This window comes from Rattus norvegicus, chromosome 5 (assembly GCF_036323735.1).
Source record: "Rattus norvegicus strain BN/NHsdMcwi chromosome 5, GRCr8, whole genome shotgun sequence".
In the NCBI taxonomy this organism is placed as follows: Eukaryota; Metazoa; Chordata; class Mammalia; order Rodentia; family Muridae; genus Rattus; species Rattus norvegicus.
The window spans coordinates 66,515,747-66,541,981 of NC_086023.1; the positions used below are offsets into that span (position 1 = coordinate 66,515,747).

The 26,235-nt window shown below is 48.0% G+C and overlaps 1 long non-coding RNA gene across 3 annotated transcripts; it reads left to right on the forward strand.

Moving 5' to 3' along the window:
• Nucleotides 1-1,042: 1,042 nt before the first annotated feature.
• LOC120102871 (uncharacterized) lies at nt 1,043-21,565 on the forward strand. Of its 3 annotated transcripts, none has more exons than XR_005504751.2 (3): nt 1,043-16,673; nt 17,196-17,300; nt 17,461-21,565. It is a non-coding gene; the product is annotated as an uncharacterized LOC120102871 (long non-coding RNA). The 3 variants fall into 3 exon arrangements; XR_005504750.2 differs by having other exon boundaries at nt 1,043-11,419; nt 12,543-17,300; XR_005504749.2 differs by having other exon boundaries at nt 1,043-17,300.
• The last annotated feature ends 4,670 nt before the right edge of the window (nt 21,566-26,235 follow it).

Here is a 26,235-nt window from a genome sequence, read left to right on the forward strand (position 1 = left end):
AGGACTGGGGTGAAGCTCAGTTGGTGGAGTTTTCCTGCACCACATAGAAATTAGAGGCCATCTTGGCTCTAATCCCCAATATTGTCTTTGTTTTTAATTTTTAGAAAAGGTATGGAAGGTATTTTTAAAATGGAACACCCTTTTAATCCTCTCCCAGACAGATTGTTCACTGCCCTCTTAAAGTCACCTCTTCCTGTGGGCGGGGCTCAGAGCCGCTCGGTTAGGGAAGGCTTTGCTAGGGTGTGCTAGGGTGGAATGTAGGTGAGCAGGAGCCATGGGTTTGAGCCGTCCAATTATTTGTCCTTCTCTCTCCTGCACTGTGTGGGAGGCACAGGCACAGGAGGATGGCCCCGAGGATAAAGAGCAACATGGGCCAGACCTGGCTCCCTGCCCCTTGCTCACTGCTGCACTGAGGTCATTTCTTATGAGAGGATCACGTGAATTAGAGATACTCTGGAGTAATCAGAGAAATTGCCAACATTGCTAGACGTTCCCAGGGACAGTTAACGTAAACAACATGCACCCATTAAGGAAAGCATACAGGGGGGCTGGAGAGATGTCTCAGCGGTCAAGAGCACTGGCTGCTCTTCCAGAGGTTCTGAGTTCAAGTCCCAGCAACCACATGGTGGCTCGCAACCATCTGTAATGGGATCTGATGCCCTCTTCTGTCTTGAAGGTGCTCAGACAGAGCACTCATACACACAATACATACATACATACATACATACATACATACATACATACATACATAAATACATAAATGAATAAATATTCTGAAAAAAAAAGGAAAGCATACATACGCAAACTCTTACATCCACAGTACTCTGATCTGAATGTGAAGTGTCCCACGTAAGTCCCCACGTTTGAACCCTGATCCCCAGCTCACTGTACTGTTTTGGAAGGCTGTGGGTCACTAGAGATGGGCCTGGAGATTCTATAGCATGGCCCCTCTCCCCAGTCTTGCTCTGCTTCTTTTTTTTTTTTTTTTTTTTTTTTTTTTTTTTTTTTTTTGGTTCTTTTTTTCGGAGCTGGGGACCTTGCTCTGCTTCTAAACTGCGGGTGCAGAGTGACCTGCTGCCTTACCCCTGCCACGGGGCTTTTCTCACCACGAGGAATTCTGTTTAAACTGCAAGCCCAAATAAACCCTTTCAAAGCGTTTTTATCGTTTATTATTACTGGGAGGAGGGTGCGTGACCTATAGAGGTCAGAGGAGAACGTTTCGGAGTCAGTTCTCTTCTACCTTTCCGTGAGTTCTTGGCCTCCTACTCCGGTTGTCAGGCTTGGAGACAGGTGCTTTACCTACTGACCCATCTGTGGGCCTTAAACCCTTTGATCTTTGTCCCGTGTTTTGTCAGAGCACAAAGAAAAGTAACCGACACACAGATGTACGGTGCCCTCTCTGTTTCCACATCAACGATGCGTTGCTCTCTCTGTGGAGGAGAATGGCTGGTAACAGCCCCTGGCATCTTGTGTTCCTGCTGACAAGATGAATTCTGTCTCCAAACGTGTACCGTGTACCGCTCCTTTAAAGCCCCACTTCCTGCTGAGCCATTCGCTATACAACCGTTTCCCGTGCCTGTGGGGGGTTCATCAGTTTTAACCCCCTGAGAAAAGAGATTGATATCTAGCCATCCAGGACAGCCTCTCCTTGGAGTTCCAGTAAATTCATTTTTCTCTCACCTTGAATCTCTGAGTGACAGGAATTGGTACTCCAGGTGGAACCAGCCTTAACTCAGCTTGGGCACTGCCTACAGCGGTAGGTATCTCACTGACTCCAAGCCTCTTGCTTCTTTTTCTCCCCACCTGAACACATCCCCATACTGACCCAGTGTTCTGAACTGGTCCAGGGCAGTGTCTCATCTTACCCTTTCTAAAAGGACAGAGATGCCAGAAGTGTCCTGGGGGTCTTTAGAGAAGAACGGGGACGGGGACAGCCCTAGAACTGAAGGCCAATGTACAGGCTGGTTCCTGTGTAGTCAAGCTTGTGTTGCCCTGATTTACTCCAGTCCTGGCTTGCTCAAAGCCCATAATCTCAGCCTGCTGCTCTACGCTCACAATGTCTCTGTCTACAGCCTGTCCATTCAGTCTCCCCACCACCCGGGCCCTCTGCTTTTTTCTCTGATGCACGCACGCACGCACGCACAGCTTCTAAATCATCTCTTTGTTTCCATCACAGGGGCACTCAGGACCTACTTGAAGAGCCAATATCTTTAAATAATTTCTATTTTTTGAATAGAAAATGCACCAGAAATTCAAGATAGCCTTTCAGTGAGCTGTCTTGCTCTCACTCCTCCGCCCCGCTGTATCCACCCACTGCCAACCACACCACTAGTTATGCACTCTCCACCACTCCTCTGGTGATAGGAACATAGTTGTGTTTTTTCCTCATGTACACAGGTGTCTAATACTCTGCTTTTATTACTTCCTATCGTGACCTGGAGGTTTTTAATTGACAAAAGAATCCATTTTTCTAAGATTTTACTTATTTAATTAATGTATAGGAATACACTGCAGCTGTCTTCAGACACACCAGAAGAGGGCATCGGTTCCCATTACAGATGGTGAGCCACCACGTGGTTGCTGGGAATTGAACTCAGGACCTCTGGAAGAGCAGTCATTGCTCTTAACCACTGAGCCATCTCTCCAGCCCAGAATCCATTTTTCTCTTTCACAAAAAAAGCAAGGATAGCTCCAATTCCTGCCTGCCGCAATAATTTATGTCTTTGAGAGAAAGGGGTATCATTCTATGACCTCTTCCTGAGAGGGAAGCTCCAGGGGGTGAATTACCTCAGTGAAGGCAGAGTGTGCATAAACCAGGTAGTGGGCTTGGGAGACAGAGGAACCGCACGGAGGTAGAGAAACTTTCTTACCAGTGGGCCTGAGAACTGGGAGACAGCCAGCTCCTTTGTGAGACGAGCTGTCAGAACTGAGTCCAACAGGCGGATGTCCTCTAGTCCTGAGTGACTTTGGGGCTGTAAATCTGTCTGATGGACTGGCTTGAAACACCAGAAACTAACTGTACGAGATATACTCCAAGAGATCTGCTGCAAGGAATTGCTTTATGCAGTTTCGGGGCTGACTAGGACAGTCAGTCGGAACTTTGAAACCCATAGGAAAGAAGGCTGGGACTTGGGGAGGGGTCAGAGGCCACGCCCACAGGGAAGACCTCCTCCACAAGGAAATCAGCTCCTGAAACCTTCCCTCCAGGAAACAGTCCAGGCCCACTCTGCTCATCCGGGACACTCTCCCTTACCAGGGCCATCAGGGCCATCTGCAAAACACGTCACACTAGACCAGCATGTGAGTGTCACTCTGGCTGTCCCAGGGAGTTGTGGTTGGAAAGATGGGGTGACAGCACAGATTCGGGGTTGGGTATTGGAAGGGGCTAGAAATGTGTTTTATTTCTCCAGATAACAACAACATCTCTGGGTGATCACTGATTTAATTGCTTAGTCCTTCTACCTATGGAGTGAAGTGATTGGGGCTGAGCTTATCTTGGGCGATAACCAACTTTGGAAATATATGTCCGGAAGGTAGCACACCTCCAGGGTCCCTGCTGGTCACCCAATATCTCTCTCTCTCTCTCTCTCTCTCTCTCTCTCTCTCTCTCTCTCTCTCTCTCTCTCTCTCTCTCCCCATCTCCTCTCTCTCTCCATTCTGGTAACTGGAGGGTTAAAGCTAGGCAGCCTCTGCTGGCCTCAGGGGTTTCTCCAGTATTCTGAGGCCATTAATCATCCAGGCCCAGGGCTGCAGGAAGGACACTTACCAGCAATTAACCTGCAGTACAGGCAGCCTTCACTCCCGCCCCTCATCAGCACACCCAATTACTGTAAATTAACATTTACCAAGCAGAGTGCCTGTTAATTGGAAGGGCAGTGAAAAGAAAGGCCACACACCTACCCAGTCTAACTTAATAACCTCAAAGGCAGCCATTAATTAAGGAGGAAATGTTTCTGTTTAGCTCTTGTTTAGAAGACCGGCAGTTAACTTTGTCTGAGTTTTAGAGCTCAGCTCCACACCCCACCTTTCTTTCTGACCCCCATGTTAACAGCTAGAAGATAAAAATCTACAACCACTCGTTAGTAAATCTCCCTTTGAAGAAAATCTCCCCAGGACAGTCTTACTGTCTAGGAGGGGGCTGAGGCCAAGGAAAAGGACAAGAAGGACCAGAGTCAAGGGTCGCAAACCTGTCCCTGCTTGACAGGCTGTGACCCTTCTGCTCTCTGCCAGTCCAGTCAGGTTTGCCAGCTTTGGGAACACTAGAAGTGAAGAACAGGAGAGACAGGAAGAAATAGGGCGAAAGGGATACCATCCCTAAAGGAAACGTTCTAGGTCTGCCATCAGGCTCCCGACTGCCCTCCTAAGGCGAATACGTGGGTTCACTGGCTCCTTCATCCCCGGTACAGAACCTGGGAGGTCCTGACAGACTGATGGGACAGCTCTTCTCCTGTACACTAATGTCAGCCCAACTCCTGCCCACTCCTTTCTTCTTGGCGTCCTTTGAGTCTGGCTTTATTTTCTTTGCACACTCTTAGGCACAGCAAGGCCTTCCCTGGTCCATTGCCGGTGCGTCACTGGTCGGCAGCCTGTGTGCGCCTGGTCTATGGCCCACCCCAAATTTGAAATTTTAAAAAGACTGTTTCTCCGGGCTGCTTCTAGTCAATTCTCTGGAACATTCACAGCAGGTCATACAGCTTCCGGACTCGATTTTTCCACCTGCTTCAGACACCTGCCCTCCTCGGTGCCCTCACATGGGGCTGCTCTCTGTGCTCCTCCTGTGATGGGCTGGCACTGCAGTTAGTGAGAACAGGCAGAGTTCCCTACCTGGAATAAGCTAGTGTGTATGCACACGAGTGCCGTGCGTGCGTGAGTGTGCATGTAGGTCTGTCTCCAACAACTCTGGTGTGTCTCATCCGGGTCAGTCCAGGTAGCCAGGTGTGGTGGGGCACCTGTCCTAACGCTTACTTGGTAAGCTGAACTGGGAGGCCCTTTTGAGTTCAGGAGTTTGAGGCCAACCTGGGCAATATAAGAACTCAGCTCAACTAAGCCCCCTAAGACAACATCCCAGCTTTCTCGACACCTCCCCTTGCCCTCTCTCCTCCCTGCTCCTCCCTGTGGCTGAGCTCCAAGCAGCTGTTGTGCTCATCGTGCATCCTCACCCCTCGCCCGTCCTCAGCTGTGGACCTATTGCCTGAACCACCTCTCAGATGCAGTTCTGCTCATCCTTGTCGCAGAATCCAAGGACGGTTATTCCAGGGCTTTAGCTTGAGCCTTTAAATAATAGTGTCTGGTGGCATTTCCTGAAGCTGGCCGTTCTCTCCCTTTCTCCTCCCTCCACCTCTCCCCTCAGCTTCTGGAACCAGAAGCACACTTCATTTTTTTATGCCTGCCCTAGCCTCTTCTCTGTTCTGAGTCTGCCCTCATCACAATCTTCATAGGCGTCTCTTCTGCTCTTTGGATTCCTTTACCAATGGGAGGAGACTGACAAAAATCACCAAGACGATAATCAAGAATGATCTGGTCTCTGCACTGAGTTCGGATGTGATCCCTGGCGGAAGATGCATGCCCAATCACCTGGAGTCTTACAAGCATCTCCCCCTGCTTTCAAAACAAGCACTTTACCGTCTCTCAGAACTCCTCTCCTCCGGGCTTATCTCCGGTGTGAGGGAAGGAGAGATTCAGCTGTGTCTCCATCTTTCATTTCTCAGTCCGATCAACCAGGTAGCTTCAAGTTCTATGTACAAACTGGAACCACCTGTGAGTAGCTCCAGGCTCACTTCCCTCCAGGCAGAGCCATCTGATACACCCACATCTTATGAGCACTCACTGTTGGTACAGCATGTCCACAGGGACAAGGACAAGCCCCATGGCTTCACACACCAACCCCCATTTAGTCAGGTTCTTCAGGCTCCAATATCACCAGCAAGCATGATGCACTGGAGAAATTACTGTATGGTGCAAGGATGCTAATCTTCATTTTGATTTTCTCTTTAAAAAAAAATCAATGGAATAGAATTGAGGACCCAGAAATGAACCCACACACTTATGGTCACCTGATCTTTACTAAAGGAGTTAAAATCATCTAGTAGAAAAAAGAGCATTTTTTTTCAATATATGTCTTTTATTGTTCCCATAGAGCCCAAAATTGTACTTGTGGTCAGGATCTTGTTTCTGAAGCTAGGAAACTGAGGTCTCATTCGTCAGGCTGCTGCACCGTTCCCTTTTCAGAAACATAGATGCCATCCAAAAACTTCCTGATATCCTTGTTTTTAACTGAAAAGACAGCATTTTTAACAAATGGTGCTGTTCAACAGGCAGTCAGCATGTGGAAGAATGTAATTCCATTCTTACCACCCTGTACAAAGCTAAAGTCCAAAGCTCAAAGACCTCCACATAGAACCAGATATAATGAAGCTAGAAAGTGGGGAAGAGCCTTGAACACATGGGCACAGGGGAAAATTTCCTGAACAGACCACCAATGGCTTATACCTTAAGATCAAGAATTGACAAATGGGGGGCTGGGGATTTAGCTCAGTGGTAGAGCGCTTACCTAGGAAGCGCAAGGCCCTGGGTTCGGTCCCCAGCTCCGAAAAAAAAAGAACCAAAAAAAAAAAAAAAAAAAAAAAGAATTGACAAATGGGACCTCATAAAATTGCAAAGCTTCTGTAAGGCAAAGGACACTGTCATTAGGACAAAACGGCAACAAACAGATTGGGAAAAGATCTTTACCAATCCTACATCTGATTGAGGACGAATATCCAATATATACAAAGAACTCGAGAAGTTAAGACTCCAGAGAATCAAATAACCCTATTGAAAAATGGGCTACAGAGCTAAAGAAAGAATTCTCAGCTGAAGAATACTGACTGGCCACGAAGCACCTAAGAAATGTTCAACATTCTTAGTCATCAGGGAAATTCAAACCAAAAGAACTCTGAGATTCCACCTCACACCAGTTAGAATGGCTAAGATCAAAAACTCATGACAACAGATGCTGGCAAGGATGAGGAGGAAGAGGAACACTCCTCCATTGTTGGTGGGATTGCAGACTGGTACAACCATTCTGGAAATCAGTCTGGTGGTTCCTGAGAAATTGGACATTGAACTACCTGAGGATCCAGCTATACCTCTCCTGGGCATATACCCAAAAGATGCCTCAACATATAACAAAGACACGTGCTCCACTATGTTAATAGCAGCATTATTTATAATAACCAGAAGCTGGAAAGAACCCAGATGTCCTTCAACAGAGGAATGGATACAGAATATGTGGTACATCTACCCAATGGAATATTACTCAGCTACTAAAAACAATGACTTTGTGAAATTCTTAGGCAAATGAATGGAACTAGAAAATATCATCCTGAGTGAAGTAACCCAATCACAAAATAACATACATGGCATGCACTCACTGATAAGTGGATATTAACCCAAAAGCTTGGAATATTCAAGATACAATGCACAAACCACATGAAACTCAAGAAGGAGGAAGACCAAAGTGTGGATGCTTCAGACGTTCATAGAAGGGGGAACAAAAATACAGGAAGAAATTTGAAGACAAAGTGTGGAGCAGAGATGAAGGAAAGGTCATCCAGAGACTGCCCCACTTGGGGGATCCATCCCATATACAGTCACAAAACCCAGACAATAGTGCTGATGACAAGAAGTGCATGCTGACAGGAGCCTGATACAGCTGTCTCCTGAGAGGCTCTGCCAGAGCCTGACAGATACAGAGGTGAATGCTCACAGCCAACCACTGAACTGAGAACAGGGTCCCCAATGGAGGAGCTAGAGAAAGGACTGAAGGAGCTGAAGGGGTTTCCAACCCCATAAGAAGAACAACAATATCAACCAACCAGAATTCCCAGAGTTTCCAGGGACTAAACCACCATCCCAAGAGTACACAGGGATGGACCTATGGTTCCAGCAGCATATGTAGCAGAGGATGGCCTTGTTGGGCATCAATGGGAGGAGAGACCCTTGGTCCTGGGAAGGCTTGATGCCCCAATGTAGGGGAATGTCAGGGTGGGGAGCTGGGAGGGAGTGGGTGGGTGGGTGAGGGAGCACCCTCATGAAGCAGGGGGAGAGGGGATGGGATAGAGGGTTTCTGGAGGGGGAACTGGGAAAGGGATAACATATAAAATGAAAATTAAGAATATCCAATAAAAGGAAAAATGTAAAAATAAAAAAGTAAAATAAAATGAAAACAAAAAGGTTCCTGGAAAGGTGGGTCAGAGATGGTTAAGAGAGCACATTGCTTTAGAGAACCCAAGTTCAGTTCCTAGCACCTACATTGGGTGACTTGCAACCTTCTATAATTCCAGATCCAGGGCCTCTGGCACCCTCTTCTGGACTCCGTGAGCTCCCTGCTCCCACATAGACGATATATAGATATAGGTATATACACATATATAATATATACATAATTTTATATATATATATTTAATATATACATATATATGTATATGTATGTGTATGTATATGTATACATACACACACAAGTTTAGAAGTAAAAAGAAATCAAATAAAATGAACTTACAGTCAATGATGTCAGTTCTCTGGACTTTGGTGTCTGGTTTCTTTTTCTTTTTAAGACATGGTCTCTCTGTGTAGCCCTGGCTGTCCTGGAACTCACTTTCTCCCTTTGTAGACCAGGCTGACAGTGAACTCAGAGATCCACCTGCCTCGACCTCTCTAGTGTTGGGATTAAAGATGTGCCACCACCGCCTGGCAGCGTTTGCTCTGTATCACGTCTCATAACACTGTAAGATAAGTATTACTGTGGGTGAGAAAAAGTTGAGCGTTACAGGATCCAGCTCATGAATAGGGACCAAGGAATGACATTGCCTTAGATGACAGAACGCACGTGTGAGTGTTCCCTTTAGGCTGTAGGGCACAGTGACATTTGGTCAGCTTCCTTTGTGGATGTGCACTCTCTAATGGTTGTACAGTGATGACCTCACCTAATAAGGGTTTCTTAGAATGAATCCCAGTCCTTAAGTGATAGATGAAGTAATTAAAGCAGGATTTGAACTCAAATCTCACATTTCCTATGTCCTTTCCATCAGTCTACAAGGGAGCAAAGTGGAGATGGTCTGAGCAGGTACAAGCTAGAGTCCCTCCACCTTTTGAAAGTCTGTGTACTGCCATGTACCTGGAGCCTGATCCCCTACCTGAGTTGGTGGGGTCTCAGGGTCAGAGCCAGCCCTCCCCTACACCTTACCTCAGATGGGACAGGGATGACAGCTAGGCATAGGATCAATAGCCATCTGTCTGGGCTCCCCTTGACAAGCTAATCTTTACAGTAAACATTTCATTATCTCCTGCTAGCTGCTGCACCTGCTGGTGTGAGAGTGAGTGGGGTGGGAGAGGGGTCCTCTGCTTTAAGGAAGAGCTCCCATGTCAGCAGGGGTCTTGGGGCCCTCTGAAAACCAGCTAAGCTCAGCTAGAGCCCCTTTGCTGTGGAGGAGTCCGTGTCTCCTCTAGCTGTGTTCAGGATGACACTCACACATCCCATCTTTCTGTGGTCAGTTCTCATAGCTTTTGCTTTGTTCTCATCCTGCCATGATACCTGGTGCCTCTCCTACTGATTATGCCTTCTGTGTGAATAATCACAATAGCTACTGAGTGCCAACCCTACTGTCCTGTACTAAGGGCCCTGGGCTAAGCCTACTGTGTGCAGTCCTTGGCAAATCCCCTTGCAGATCTACAGGTAGGTGACCTCAGACCTTCCCATTTCTCAGATGAGCAGAATGGAGGAGCAGAGGCTGAGTTGTCTTGCCCCAAAGCCCAACTTCTTAGCTAGTTTGTTAACTGACTTCCCAACACTGTGTCAAACTATCTGAGCTAACTGGGTGCTTGAGTACTGCTTGGCCATGTATAAGGGATGGCATAACATGGTTCCTGCCACTGGAACAGAGCCAGCAGGGCATGGGCCTCCACAGTGTTGATGGTTGCTGTGGGTATAAGGCCTGTTTGTATAATAGTGTACATATTTTCGTGTTCCTCCTTTGAAGAATGATTAATCTCTCCATGATAATCAGAGATAGCATGAGTCCAGAAGGGAGGGCATGTCTGTGTCTCAGCAAAATGGTAGAATGCTGTGACCTTCAGGGCAACCCTTAAGGCTGTGGGAAAGAATGCTGAAAACATGAGTATGAAAAGATATAATTTTCCAGCAATGCAAAATATAAGGATGCAATATGATTCATATAAGGAACTTCATAGATCTACAAAAACAGAGGCAGCTGCACTATAAGACAGCTTATCAGGAAATATAAGGAGGAAGATACAAATGCAGGCAGACTCCTGAGTTCAAGGTCAGCTTGGAACAGAGCTAATTTAGGTCCAGGTATGGTCAGAATGATAATTCCAGGGCAGGATCCCACCCAGCTACTTCATTGTCTGTGCTTGTGCTGCTGTCTCTTCCTAAGAATCAAGGGGCTGGGGTCATGGGATGCTGATTCATGGGATAATCAAAAGGGAACTTTTGGTTTGATGTATAAAATAAAAAACTGAGTTTTTTGATCTGCAGGAGATGAGATGTTAGAATAGCAAGAGAAAATTATCTCTTGAACTGTCTGGAGATCTCCAGAGAGCAGAACAGAGAAAGCAGTCTCAAGCAGAACATAGGCCACCGGCCTGTAACCCATGATTTGACTTCCAGTCCTTTGTTTTACTGCTCTCAAACACCCCTTCTCTCAGAACCTCTCACCAAGCCCAACCTGGTCCTTGCAACTGGGGACTGAACTGGGAAGGAGTTGTTCCTGCTCACAGTTTCAGATATGTCTGTCCACACTTACTTGGCCTGTTGCAAGTCAGAACATCATGGTGTGTGGTGGAGCACAGCTCCTCACCTCCAAGTGACTTGAAACAGACAGAGAAGGAGGTTAATAGCCCTCTTTTGAGCCCAGTTATCTAACTTCCTCACTTGGCTCCACCTCTCCAGAAGGTTGTACCACTTTACAGAAGTGTCAAGCTTGGACCCAAGTCCTTTTTTAAATGTTTATATGTTTGTTTGAGTGTTTACTTAAATTGTGTGTGTGTGTGTGTGTGTGTGTGTGTGTGTGTGTGTGTGTGTGTACATGTGCCTCTTAGAGAACAACTAGCAGGAGTTCCTTCTGCCATATGCGTTCCTGGGCGCAACCTTAGGTTGTCAAGCATGACATTAAGAACCTTTACCTGCTGAGCCATCTAGATTCCCTCTCTTCCTCTTCCTACTCCTCTCTCCCGGTTTTGTTTCTTGAAACAGGATCTCACTATGTCGCCCAGAGGGCTTTAGATTCATGACAACCGTGGTTTGGCCCCACAATGCTAAGACTGCCTGTGCCACCATAGCTGGCATCTGGGACCTCTACTAGATGGCAGTAACATACCTCCCTTTAACATGGTGACCGCCGATGTCTCCGACTTTCTCTAGGTAACAAAATCACCCTGCGCTTGCCTAGGAAGCGCAAGGCCCTGGGTTCGGTCCCCAGCTCCGAAAAAAAGAACCAAAAAAAAAAAAAAAAAAAATCACCCCTGAGCCCAGAACCTCTGTCTTAAGGGTAAGGAGCTCAAGGCACAGGACTAATAAATAAGGGAATTTTAAGTTTTAGTATTTATTTGACAAATTACTTGTAAGTAGAGACAAAGAGACCACAGTTAAAAGCATGCTTAACTAAAAACGACAACAGAAAAGACATTCTGATAATCTATTGGACAATAAGTTTATCTCACTGTTGGATTTTTTTAAACTACTAGAGTGATGTAGGGGTGGGTCTGATGCTAAAGTCCTGTTCCCCAATTGGCTCTTGGTCGATCAATAAAGATGCCAGGAGCCAATTGCTGAGATGGAGGAAAGAGGCGAAACTTCTGGGTCTCCACAGGCCGGGAGAGAAAAGGGCAGGGAGAGACTGAGGCAGAGAGAAAAGTAGATTTTAGCCATGCTTTGGGGAGGTGGAGTTGGTGGGGGGAGCAGAAAGGTAACCAGCCATATGAGATGTCCGGTGGAGCCGCCACAGGCTGCTTGCTTTCCCAGGCGGGAGATTCGAAATGCAGCTAAGCCGAGGGCTTTGGGGTTGCTGAACAAGGAGAGGGTAACTGAGCAACTAAAGCTGAGGACAGATTTAGGGTGCGAGCTGGGAGTGAAAAGAAGGGCACGAGACAGGCGAAGACAGCTCAGAAGAGCCCAGCAATCGAGCCAATACGGCAGGTTGAAAAATAAACTAATGTGTGTGTATCGTTCATCCACGGATCCGAGGGAACCTGGGCGGGGCTGGTAGCGCAGGTCGCCCAGAGCTTAAAGTGGGGTAGTGAAGCTGGTGTGTGTGTGTGTGTGTGTGTGTGTGTGTGTGTGTGTGTGTGTGTGTCTTGAATCTGGAATTCACTCTATAGATCAGGCTAGCCTCAGACTCATACAGATCCACCTGCTTCTGCAGTCTGAGTACTGGGATTGAAAGTGTGCACTACCGTGTCTGGGGGGCTGATACCAGAGCAAAAAGCATTGGTTGTTTTTATTGGTTGTTGCCTATTTAATGACTTGTTTTTCTTTGTCGGGACAGGTTGTGCCGTGCTCTAGGTTCCTACATGTTGCGTACAGCACTGGTTTTCCAGACCGAGCCTTGCCCTGAAAGACATGCAGCTTTAGCCGGTTTTGAGTGTGAAGGCTAATTCTGAACCTGAACAGAAGACAGGCACCGCCTCTGTGTGACCAGCCACACGGCATAGACTAATGAGTGACCTATTCCTGGGAGTAGGAAGGGTGCCGCCACGTGAGTTCATTGGTATGAGCTGGAGCATGGCTATTAAAATTCTAGCAGTTAAACCAGGCCTAGGAACTTGCGAGACACACGAGATCAAGGAAAGGGTGCAGCTCCCTCACCTGGACCCATAATGAGGTGGACACCTAGCACTGGGATAGCAGCAGCCACCACAGGGCCGTCATCTGGCCATCCAGGATGTGTGTGTGTGTGTGTGTGTGTGTGTGTGTTACTCGAGTGTGTGGAAGGCCAGCAGGTACACAACACTGACCATCCCAGGGGCTTCAGCTCGGCTGCCTCTGCTGTTGACACTGCCCAGTCATTGCCATCTGCCTACCTGCCCACTCATCCGGACCTGGGTCCATTCATCTGCCTATTCCTTCACCCCACCCTCCACTTCTCCACTGTAGCTCCCCTCTAAGGCTGCAGCCAGACTCTACAACCAGCAAGAGCTTCTCCTATAACCATTTGGTCGTCTTCACTGGAGACTGTGCTGTGTGTCTCTCAGCAACTCAGGCTCAGGCCTTTTGAAGCATTTTTTAATTCTGCTGTGGCCTCTTAAGCCTTTTCAGTCATGCTACAACTTACACACACACACACGACAGACACGTATACCCCAACACACACACATTTACATGCTGTGAAGTGTGACACGTGATCTAAGAGATAAGATTAGTAATTAAGACCGGGAGAAAGAAATCTGTGCTCAGCCTTTGGCTCTCAAGGAAAGTGGAAATACCTGAGAAATTGCAGCCATCGAAACAGCTGTACCCTGTAAATCAATCTATTGCTATTCAATCCATTCTGATACTATGGAAAGACTCAAACGTGCTCGCCTATGTTCCTGACACGGTGCGCTCACAGCACTTTTTAGTTGATATTTGTCTTTTGGACGGTTATTGTTCTCAGTCTCTCATGTCTGTTTTCATTTGTTTGTTTCTGAGACAGGGTCTCACTGTGTAGCCCTGGCTGGCCTGGAGTCACGGCACCTTTAATGGTGTATATCATGCATCCACCGTTCTTCTTTCCCCTTCATACCGGTGGCCTCATTAGCTTTAAAACCCTGACAGTGTTCCAAGCTGGGAGAGAACTTGTAGGCGCAGCTGCCTTCTCCCAGGAAGCCCTCGCTGACTCATCTGGCTTCCTCCAGGCCCCTGTCTCCTTGAGCTCTCTTACATGAGGACATAAGGATGCTGCTAGTGCTTTGTGTTGCTCTGAGGCAAACATTCGAGCCCCAAGAACAGTTGTGGGAGGGAGTCCTGACCTGGGCTCTGCCAAGAATTAGTTCAGGTTAATTATTACCAATCGCTAGATGTGTAGCACAGGAGCCACATCCCCCAAGCTGGGGCCTCTGGAGGTTTCCTTTATGAGCCTAGCCCCTACCCCCAGGGAGGTCTTAGTGTAATGAATTTTGCTATAATCACATTTAGGGATCTGATCCCTGAGTCATGCAGTCAATGGCAGCATCGAGCACCATCTGGTTAGTTTGGCCACAGGATGGGAAGGCCTCAGGTAAGTGTATGGAAAGTAGCCTCCTCTGCTTTTAGGAGCGTGGTTCTATGACCAAGGGGAGAGGCCATCTGGGAGCTGTTTTGCAAAGGATAGGCCGACTATCAGAGAGCGGGAGTCCTCTCAACCTTGATGGGAACCTCAGCTTCGCTTCCTGCTCCAACCTCCTAAAGAAGCAGCACAATTTGTACTGTTCATATTTAATTTGTTCATAGTATATATTCATCTGTTTATTTATTTATTCATTCATTCATTCATTCATCAATCATTCATTCATTCAATCAGCAGGAGGCAAATCCCCACTCCAGCAAGGCAAAGGCTGGGGCTCCAATATGCCCCATGACTGAGTGGGAACCCTGCTTTATCCGGCTAGGCATTATGCAAATCAGGGGCTCCTGGGTATAAAAGAAGCTGATTTAGTGAGGGTGTGGGTGGGCAGGGAAGGGAACACCAGGGAGCAGAGCGCTGAGACCTGCAGAAGCGAAGAGCCGGTTCATCTCTGAGAGACAGCCCTAGTCCAGCTTTCTCAACATGGTGGCCCACAGCTTTCAGATTTTCAAGAAATGTCAGAAATCCAGATGTGGTGGGGGACTGAGCGGAGATACATCTCTGTCTTAAAATCGTGGTTCATATTTTTATTGAGCATCTCTTGGCAAAACATTGCGGTCGGTGCACCGGGTTGGTGGCGCAGACGGCTAGATGTGCCAGATATGCCCTTGCTGAGCACTGGGACAGTCTACTTAATAGGCCCACCTATAAAGAAGACTGAATGAACTCTACCTACATCAGAAACCAAATAAAGGGAAGGATATTTGGAGCTGAGGGGAGAGTGATCCACACTAAAAGTGGCTCACCTGCTTAAGTGTAAGTGCTCTAAAGCCTCCTGGATGCTAAGGTTAAAAAGAAGGATGTTCTGTTCCCCTGTGAGGGTTTGGATGAGTAAAATAAAAGCCCTCTTCCCTCTGGGCCAGGGTCATAGGCTTGATACTTGAAGCTAAGATCGAGCGCTAGGTTTAACATGCTTTCCTCAGCCCAACAATTTCTTCGCGGGGGATTGTGGGAAACAAGAGTGGGAACCTTAAGTGATCCTGTGCGAATAAATGAAAGAGCCCAGGGCCAAGGGCGCTGAAAGGAGTTCAGCAGCCTTTGAGGTCGGACAGACACGCAGAACACAGCAGGAAAGGGTGGGAGTGGGGCGTGGGAGGAGGCTTCCAGCTCAAAATAGTTGGGGAACTCTGGATGGATGAAGCTCACGAAGTTGATTCAATCTCAGCAAAGTTTGGGCTCAGTACTATGCTCTCTTGCCTTGTGAATTCATTTTCCTCTAAAGAGATATCTCCGAGCTTATGCAATGCTGTAACTCGGAGAATCCCTGAGGGTAGGCATCGCAGGGAGGAAACCATGCGAGACCGTGATGGAGTCAAATGCTTTCCGCCATCTTGCTTTCCCAAAAGCATCCTGCATGGTCCACCTACGCCAGAATCTTCTCCTCCTGGATCCAGAATCGCTGAGTCACCGTCTCAGGCCAAGCTCTGACGTTCGCATGTTGCGAAGCTCTCTGAGTCACTTTTTATCTCCCTAAAGTTTGGGGTCCAGTGGGTGGCAGAGCCCAGCCTCTACCTTACCAATACCACGATGACTCAATCAATTTCTACCCAGGCTCTTCCTCCTGGCCCCCCTCAAAACTCATCTCTCTCCTCACCACTCGCTGAGCATTTCCCTAGCCCCGCTCACACAGCTGGTATTTATCTTTATTGCCGCTCAGTTTATTGATTTAGGGCCATCTCTGCAATTCGTCAAGTTGGGTTCCCATTTTAATCTGGGCCTCCGAAGTGGCAAAGATCCCTTCCAGCCTCAGCGCTTGCAGAAATGTGATTAGCTGGGTCTCCCTTCCATCCTTCAAGCCATTAATGGAAATATTAAATGGCCTTGGTTTGGCAGGAAGGTCTTCTGGGTCTCGGGGGATGAATGACTCCCTCGCTCATCACCAGCTCTGCCTGGACGGTGGAGAGATCATGCACGTTTCAATGGTGGACTGTTGCTTCAGTAACAGGAATCTATGCAGAATTCCAATTTATTAATTAGTTCACTCATTCAATATAAACACTCAAGGAAAAAAATTAGTCTGAAGACATGTTTTTCCTTTCCTAAATGGTTTGATGACCTCGGGGAGAGGAAATTTATGGGAAGAATGTGAGCAAAGAAGCAGCTTTGGCCAGGTGTGGTGACTCGAATCTGAAATTCTAGCACTAGGGAAACTGAGGCAGGAGGACCGCTGAGAGTTCCAGTTGGTCTAAGTCACAGAGTGAGACTGTCTCAAATATCTCCCACCTCCTAAATGGTTTACAGAGACTGGAGCATACTTCCCAGGTTTTCCTCCGTGAAGGCCAGAATCTAATTATGCCGGGCACTCCATTCTACCAGGTGGGCCAGCAGGGTGTTACCTTGTCTTTTCTTTCTTTTTTAAATTAATTTTCATTAATTTATTTATTCACTTTACGCCCTGATCGAACCCCTCCACTCCACTCCTCCCAGTCTCTCCCTTGTAAATCCCCCCCCATTACTCCCTCATTTTCTCCTTGGAGAAAGTAAAGCCCCATTGGGTACCACCCCACCCTGGGACATCCAGTCCCAACTGAGCACACCTTCTCTGAGGTGGAACTGGGCAGTCCGGGTAGAGGAAGGGGATCCAATGGCAGGCAACAGAGTCAGAGACAGCCCAGTGGTTAGGAGACCCACAGGAAGACCAAGCTGCCCATTCGCTACAATTGTGTAGGAGATCTAGGGAAGAGGGGGAGAGAAAGAAGAAACGCTGATGAGCACCAACCCATGCATGTTCTTTAGTTGGTGGTTCAGTCTCTGTGAACCCCCCACAGGCCCAGGTTAGTTATGGTGTCCTTAACCACTTCCGGCTAGCTTAACCCTATCCCCTACTCTTCTCCACAGGACCTCCCAGAGCTCCATTTGATGTTTGCATCTGCTTCCATCGGCTGCTAGATGAAGCCCCTCTTTCTATAGGGCAGTATGAAATACGGAGAAAGTATATGTGAGGTGCCTAAGGGACGGGGGTGGGGAGTGGGGGTGGGGGAGTGGGGGTGGGGAGTGAGGATGGCAGCAGTGAGTGTCCCCACTCAGGCAGACTGACTCTGTCGCTGGCTGGGGACCACTGTCTTGTATTGCTGTGTCTGTATCTAGATGTGCCCTTTGCCAGGGAGCTTCCCTAGGGCTGATTCTCTAGGAAGCCCAGCCCTAGAGAAGACATGTTATTGGTGTTTCCCATAATACTTCTGGGAGAGGAGGAAATTGGACCGGCAGGTGGAGAAGCAAGCTCTGGAGTCAGTGCCCCGCCCACCCGTGGCCTCATCCATACACCTGCAACACAGTACCAGGAGACCTGGCGCTTACAGAGCCACCTTTCTCAAAGGAACCTGATCCTCCCGGAGATGGACGCTGGTCTGAAAATGTAGTGGGCGTGGCCGTCCTCTCAGCTGACACACCCTTTGACCCCTTTGCTTACTACTTGAACTACTTGGAGCTGGCTGATGCCCAGAGCCGAGGACACTTGCTTGTATATCCAAACAAGTAAAGTGTAATGAGACCCATTCATTCAGACATAGCAGAGATGAACCAGAGGCCCCCATCTCCCGCAAGAGCGGGGCAAGTCAGCTGCCTGAAGGAGGGGCATAAGAGTCAGTTCCCCACGGAGGACTTCGTTGACAGCTGAAGGGTGAGGTGGAGCGACAGAGAGACACACGCTCACCCTTCACCCCTCATGAGTGCTGGGGCAGCGCTGCTGGCTGGTCATTTCCCCAAAGCTTGCCAGAGCAAGTGACATAAATCAAATTTTCATTTCATTCCTTCAGGCTCGACCCTTCCGTCAGGTACTCAACAGCTGCCTCCTGAGCAGATGTACAGCTCATTAGTCCATCGTGCCGCTAGAGCCAAGTCCAGGACCCCCAACCCCCATTCCTGGGCCCCGGGGGAGGGAAGGACGCTAGCAGCCTTTGTTCTTCCTCCGTCGAGCACTTTGCATATCAGCCACAAGAGGGCGAAAGCTGCACACACATCGCTGGTTCCCAGAACCAGCTCAACCCTACACTGGTGAGGGCTGGAAGGTGATGGTGGAGGGTTGCTGAGACCTTCTTATCTTCAGAGTCTTTCAAGCCTTCCTCTGACGTGTAGGAATAGCTTGTTTGGTGGTCAGGTGCTCGGTTTATGAGGACTGAACTGGATTCAGATGCCTGGTCTGATGCTCTCAGCCTTAGGGCCTTCATGTATGAAATGGGATGGTATTGCTTGCCGTTGGACTCCCCCACCCCTACCCCTAGAGATCATGAGGCTAAAATGAGACAGACGAAGTGAGAAGCACCTAAGTGTCTTGACAAAGGAAGGAGTCATCTAAGACCATAAAACGACGCAAATTTTCATGTCTTTATTTTCTCTTACTGTGTCTAGGGGAATACTCATTAACCACACATTTAAACCTTCCTTAATATAGATGAACAGAATCAATCATATTCAGAATCTGTCTGTCTGTATGTATGTATGTTTCTCTCTCTCTCTCTCTCTCTCTCTCTCTCACACACACACACACACACACACACACACACACACACACACACACATATCTCTGTCTCTCCAGGCTGCTGGGGATAGAAGCCAGGGCCTTGCACATGCTCACTGAGTCCTCCCCTGCTGAGCTATGTTCTCAGCATAGTCCTCTTCTCCAAAACAAACCAAGCCAAGAAGGGCCATGGTCTTGTCTGTAAGTCAACAGTTCGACCTGTTGTCTCCATCCTTACGTGTGGCATTCAGGAAGCATCGGTCGGTTGGAGAGTGAAACTGTTGTGTCTGGGGCTCACCCCCATTCTGTCCCTGGTGGGCCTGTGATTCTCTCCCTGCTCTGTCCAGGACTCTCACCCCCCCCCCCCCGCCCCTGCTTCCCACATGTGCATGAGTCCCCCGCCTTTGCTGCTGCACTCACATCAAGGCACAGTCGCCTCCTCTCCCCCCACAGTTCTGGCATTAGCAACCTGCCCTGGTGCCTTTCTAGAGTAAAGTGGGTTCCTGCCATGCTCTTTCTAAGAGGCATCATGGCTGCTTTCTGCCTGTGGACAAAGCTTGACTGGCATCAGGGTCCTTAGAGCAGCGTGTACTGGCTTCAAAGCCTGTGCCAGGCTCTTGGCTAAGTGCTATGTACTCACAAGACTGTAATCGCCTTCATAGATATCTTGAGACATGGAGTCATACTATCACCTTCAATTTATAGATAGAACTGGGCACCGAGAAGTGACCTTCTTGGTAACCTAGTGAAGGGTACAAGGGACCACGATCTAAGCCCTGCTTTCAGAGACTTCCCTGATTCACAGGACAAGTAATGAGATGCCTAGTGTCACTTTGATGGACACGCTGAGCCTCCTTCAAGCAGTAGAACTCACGGTTCTTTCTCCCATGTTTTCCGGGTGCCCTGGTTATGTGTAAGACACTTTGTCAGGTGTTGCTGTCTTGGTTACTAGAATGGAAAGGGTTCAAGCACAGAACAGGGGCAGGACCAGTTATAAAATTCTGACTAAATCAAATCTTCCTTATTCTAGTAGCTTTACTGAGCCATGCCTCTCACCCCATTTACCATTAGCCTCTATATGGCTGGATTATTATTATTTGAATTTTGAATGCCCCAAAGGTCCATGTGTTGAAAGCTCGGTTCCTAGTGTGGTGCTATCGGGAGATGGTGGAACCTTTAGGAGCTGGAGCCCGGTGAGAGATGCAGGCCACTGGGCTCTGCAACCTTTCCTTGTGCTTCCTGGTCATGAGGAGGTGGTTTTGTAGCGCCATGCGTTCCCACTGTGATGTGCTGCTTGTCACAGGCCCAAAGGAAGGGGCTAGAACCTCCGAGCTGTGAGCCAAAATCAAGTTGGTTATCTCAGATTGCTATAGTGCTAGAGAGCTGACAACCTCATGGGCTCTGGGCATGCCACAACCTGTTCATGCTCCATCTCCTAGGACAGACCTCTTTGTGGATAGATCCACTGTCCATCCTGGACCCTACTGTGCTCTCCTTCTCTAGGCCAGAACTCTCTCCGTGTCCTGGCCTGGCTAGGCATTTTGCACATGACAGACAGCCTCTTACCTTATGCCACCATCCTCGACCTTCTTACCCCAGGCAGGAAACTGTCCTCAGCTTTGTCCTTGCTGTCTGTCCCCATTGCACAGCCCACACACAGCCCCAGAGGGGGTGTAGGAGCCGTTCTATATGCAGAGGCAGATACATATTCAAAAGCAAGTAGGATGGGAACGACTTACACGGTGCTGTAACGATCCGCATGGAAATATTCCCTCACCTCTTGGTGAAATTAGCATTCCGAACCACGGAATACATTAGGTTTTATGATCTCCCCGCTTCTTTGGGGAATATAAATCTGGAAACATCATCTTCATATGACAGGGCAAAGAGTCCCTGGGGACTCAAGATGTTTGAGAACGTTAACTGAGAATCAGAAATAGTTGGCAATTAATATTGGGATTTTGTTTATGGGCACGAATAAACCCCAGGTCTTGGGCTGACCTGTAAAAATCTGCCTATGACAAAAATTCTGAAGGCAAATGATGGGGCAGGAAACAATCTGAATTTAAAGAAGGGATCTTGGGGGTGGGGGGCTGGGCAGCAGTGCTTAGAAGCTCATCTTTCCTGACCCTGCATTTGAATTCTGTGCACAGCGCCGTAGTAACTGACTGAAATAAAGATGAGAGAAGCTAGGGATTTATATCAGCAGTTGTAGTCCAAGCTTTGTGGCTAGAGGGAGTGAAACGGGGAGTGCTCTTTCCGAGGCTCGAGGAGGCTCGAGGCTCGTTGAGGGAACTCCTCACTCTTCCTACACCACTAAAATGAAGAACCAGTGGCCGTCTGGGCAGTGAAGGGACACAGGAGGAAACGCTGGCACTCCGAGCCTTACTGAGCCTTACACCCTGAAGGGGAGGTGAGGAGTCTTCATGGAATGAGTCAGCTTTGTGTGTGAAAACATCCTTCCCGTCTCCTGCTTTCTGCTTTCAGTCCTCCAGCTCTTGTGTAACCAGAACTGGCCGGGCTCTTCCTGGGTCTGGAGCCCATCCCAGAATACTTCTAGAATGAGGACAATTACTGCCTAAACTGGACATGGGGGTGCGAGCCTGTAACCACAGCACTTGGGAGCCTGAGGCCAGAGGACTGAGTTCAAGGTCAGCCTGGCCTACAATGAGTCTCTGAAAAAGCAACGAACAAACAAAAACAATGTGGAGAACTATGAGGGTGGAGAATAAAAGCTCGTTAAAACTGGCAAGTGTGGCTCATTCTTGGGTTTCTCTTCGTTCACCCACCACTCCCCTCCACAGCCTTTCTCTAACCTGCCTGGCACAGTGGAGACACAGGTTGACCACAGATTCTAATAGTAAAGAAAAAATCAAGTCTCTCCACCTACTGATATCTGTGTGAGGAAGTGAAGACACCTGCAAGAAAAACAGAAAAAGCAGTACTTTCTACGGAGAAACACTCTCTGCTTATCGTTGTGACTTAACCTTGACTTTTCTTAGGGTTCGGCATCTATCAAGGCGAGCTGCTCACTGTCCTGAGATGGCCCCTCAGGATGTCTTTCATCCTCTGGAAAGCCTAGATCCTCGCACCTTCAACATCCTTTCCCAGTCTGGTTGCCTGCTGCTCACTTAGAGCAGGCATCATGGACAAGAGCAATTTGATGGGAGAAACACGTGCTCTAAGCTTGAAAAGCTATGTAAGAATATGTGAAAATATGTGAAACCTGGAGTGATGCAAACATAACCAGGACTGCTAGTCCTTGGCCTGACATTGAAGTAGACATGTGACACACACGCACACATACACGACACACACATACATATACACACACGCACACATACGCCACACACACACATGCACACACACATGCACACATACACATACAAGCATATACATGCTCACACGTACACACATACATATACATACATGCATACACACATACATACATAAGCATACACATTTACACCCACACCACACATGCACACACATGCACACACGTACACATACACACACATGCACATATATACACACATGCACACCACACATGCACACACGAACATATACACACATGCATGTACACACACACACACACACACACACACACACACACACACACCAAACCAAAGCAACCAAACAAACAAACAAACTGCTAAGCATAGGGCTGGAGAGATGGCTCAGCAGTTAAGAGCACTGGCTGCTTTTCTGGGGACCTGGGTTAGATTCCCAGCATGTACTTGGCAACTAATAAATGTCTGTAACTCTGGTTCCAGGGGATCTGATTTTTCTCACACAAGTATGGAGGGAAAATATTTTTTTAATCCTTAAAAAACTTTAAAAAAATCTCTAAGTACTTTGAATTCTTTAATGATTTGAATGTTCAGGACAGTTTAGAGAACGAGGACAGAATAGTAAAGCCATCCTTACCATGAAGGACTGTCACATGGTTGTACGTCATTTCAGAGTGCTTTCTATGACAAATAAAAATGGTGTAGCTAGTCTTAGTGAGTGGTTTCTGAGTCCCTGGAATAGCCAAGTTCTTATGATTCAGGGTATAAAGGAAAAGTCCCATTCTACAGTTGGTGAAACTGAGGATTTGAGAAAGCATTTGATTTTCCCAAGGTCAAAGGTAGGATCCAAATTAGACCCCACCTCACAAGTCCAAACACTTCACCACGGCTCTCCTCACCTCCTACCTTTACAAGTGGCCGTACCACGGCCCCCTGTTGGACTAACAGGTGTTGTCTTCCACCTCTGTTATAACAATGTTAGCATGGCTTCTCGGCCTAAAACAACAGACCTGTTCTCCCACAGCTGTGGATGTTGCGAGTCTAAAATGAGTCTCCTGGGGCTAAAATCAAAATGGGACAGGTCAGCAGTTGAGTATCTAATCCTTCCTTCTCCCCACTTCTGAGCTCCATTCTCCCAGAAGAGATGGGCTTCCTGAGTTTCATTAGAGACTCACAACCTTACTGACTCACAAAGACACACAAAGCCTCACTCAGCAGGAGCTCCCTCTGTGTAAACGTGAAGTGTTGGTAAGTTGGAGACAGCCTTGTTTATGGTGGCAATGACTTGAGGGCAGACCTTAGCTGTCCTCCACCTAGCACCAAGCAGTGAATTCCGCAATAGAGGACACCAACATGTGTGGACCCATGATTCCTACGGTCATTCTCTCCTCTCCTCGCTAGTCTTTCTTCCTTACAGAGACTCTGTGACCATCCGGGGTCCGCCCAGACAGCCTGAGAGAACCTTCTCTTCTCACGATGAACGGCTTAGTTACACGTGCAAAGCCTCTTCCCCAGGGAACTAGGTGTCAGGCAATGGACTATGGATGTCTCTGGGAAGCATCATCTAGCTCACCCTGAGGCCTTTCTACCTAAAGATCACCTACCATGGACAACCTTTTGCCTTCCTTGATGCCAACTAATCTGGAAACTAAGCACCCCATTGCCCACTGTTTTCCTCCACTCAGTGCCAGGTCTCTCTGGGGCACCACACACCCCTCAGTTTTTCACTTCCAGCATCAGCACCCCGGCTCTCCCCTGGTCCGTCTGCTGCCACACATGACCTTCATATTTAAGTAGAGTGAATCTGACCTCCATAGGTAATGGGAAAAAGGGAGTCAGGGCACAAGGTTTCCAGTCCTCTTAGTTACTTCACGGTTGGCTTTGCTTTTCAGTCATTTGCAGCACCTGCTCTTTCCCACACTGCCATCAGGGAGCAGTGTGTCAGCAAGGTGCAGGTCCATTCCTGCTGCTCCACAAAATAGTTGAGAATAAGGAGTTGGCCTAATTTGATTTCTATTGCTATGATAACAGGCCATGACCAAAAGCAGCACAGGGAGGAAAGGGTCTATTTCAGCTTACTGTTGTTACAGTCCGTTATGACAGGAAGTCAGGGCAGGAACTCCAAGCAGGACCATGGAGGCGGGAACTAAAGCAGAGACCATAGACTGTGGTCTATGGCATGGAGAGCAGCTGCTTACTGACTTGCTCTCTGCCTGCTTTCTTTTATACCCTAGGATCATCTGTGAGCGATGGCACTACCTACTGTGGACTGGGCCTTCCCACATCCATCCCTAGTCAAGAAAATGCTCCATAGACTCACCTACAGGCCACCGTGAGGGAGACAGTTCCTCAAGTGAGGCTCGCTCCCCTGGATACCGTACATCCCACTTCTGAGCCCAAGGGATAAAGACTTGATCTCCTCCCTGGACAGGGTGGCCCCTCCCCTGAGGTGGGGCAAGGAGGGCAGGGAGAAAGTCAGCTGAGCACCTTTGCTCATTTCTCTCCGTTTCCTGGCTGCAGATGCAGTGTGACCAGTTGCTTCACACACACACACCCCCTCGCTGCTACAACTAGAGCTGCACCCCAACAGTTCCACAATGGCCTGTACCTCAAATAGTGAGCCAAAATCAATCCTTCCTACCCGAAGTTGCCCCGTCAGGTTTTTGGTTGTTTTGTTTTGTCATTTGTTTGTTTGTTTGTTTTTTCTATCATTGCAACTATAAAAATAAGTAACACATCATGTTTTGTGAGAAAATCATGCTCCTCTCAACTCTAAGCTCCTAGGCCATCTGGTCTTCTTTAGTAGGATAAGAAGAAATGCTAGGAACTGGGGTCTGTGCTGAACAGTTTTATGTCAACTTGACACAAGCGAGAGTCATTTGGGAAGAGGGAACCTTAACTGAGAAAAGGCCTCCACTACATTGGAGGCCTCTGAGCAAACCTGTGATGTTTGCTTTGCTTAATGATCAATGTGTGTAGGCTCAGCTCACTGTGGGGTATGCCACCCCGGAGTGGTGGTCCCAGGTACTTTAAGAAAGCAGGCTGAGCAAGCCATGAAGAGCAAGCCAATAAGCAGCATCCCTCTATGGCCTCTGCATCAGCTTCTGCTTCTGTTAGCATTTTGAGTTCCTCCTCTGACTTCCTTTCATGATGAACTGTGGGTCTCCCTTCTCTCTAGGGTTCTTGGTCACTGACCCCTGAGGACAAAGGGAGCAAAGTCAACAAACAGGATTTCAGAGAGCTTGTGAGTGCCAATCCTAATAATGACACACCGGGACCAGCTTCAGGGAGACAGACCGGCTTTACTTGGGGTGAATCAAGGGTTCTATAGTTTTGGGGTGAGGAGGTAGGGACATCCATGGTGGGCAAAGGACCTTGGCTGAAGGCTCAGACGCTGAAATGCCTCGGTAGCATGGAGAGGATTCCAGGAACCTCAGGTGCTTGCTGGGTAGGTTCTTAGTGGGAAAAAGGAAGCTGAGCCTGTAATCTAACCAAGGCTATGTGACATTCCGCAGTAGAGGTGTGTGTGTGGAGGTAGTGGGGTTTGAACTCCCCAGACAAGGTCAGAAAAGAGAAGTCCTGACAAAGGGAGTCTGCCATTTTGTGGGGCACTCAAAAGATTATCTGGATAATGGTAGGCTTCGACCCTAATTAGCAGAGCATCAATGAACTGTAATCTGAAGATGAAATAAACCCTCTCCTCCCCCAGTTGCATTTGGTCATGGTGCTTTAGCAATAGAAACCCTAAGGAACGCAGGGGCTCTGGCCTCTCTGGCAGTCAGTAAGTTTGAATGGATACTTCTCAATTCAGTGAGCATTTGTTAGATAGTCTCCACATGCTCAGTTCTGTCCTATGTATGAGCCTTTTGGGGACTTACAGAGACTCAACAGGCCTGCCCGGTTGGCTGAGCCTCAGTCCAACACCCCAGGTATTAAATAAGCAATGTTGCCATTCTTTATTTTCTCAACTTTGGCCTCTGAGTTCTTATTCCACCATCCGCTTCAGTGATATTGGGGTTCCCCTAACCTGTCTCCTTTCCTTGGTCTAACCCTCTCTCAAAATCCCCTACCCCATTCCGTTCCACCCACTCCACTCTACCACATCCCACTCCACACTGCCAGATTCCCCATG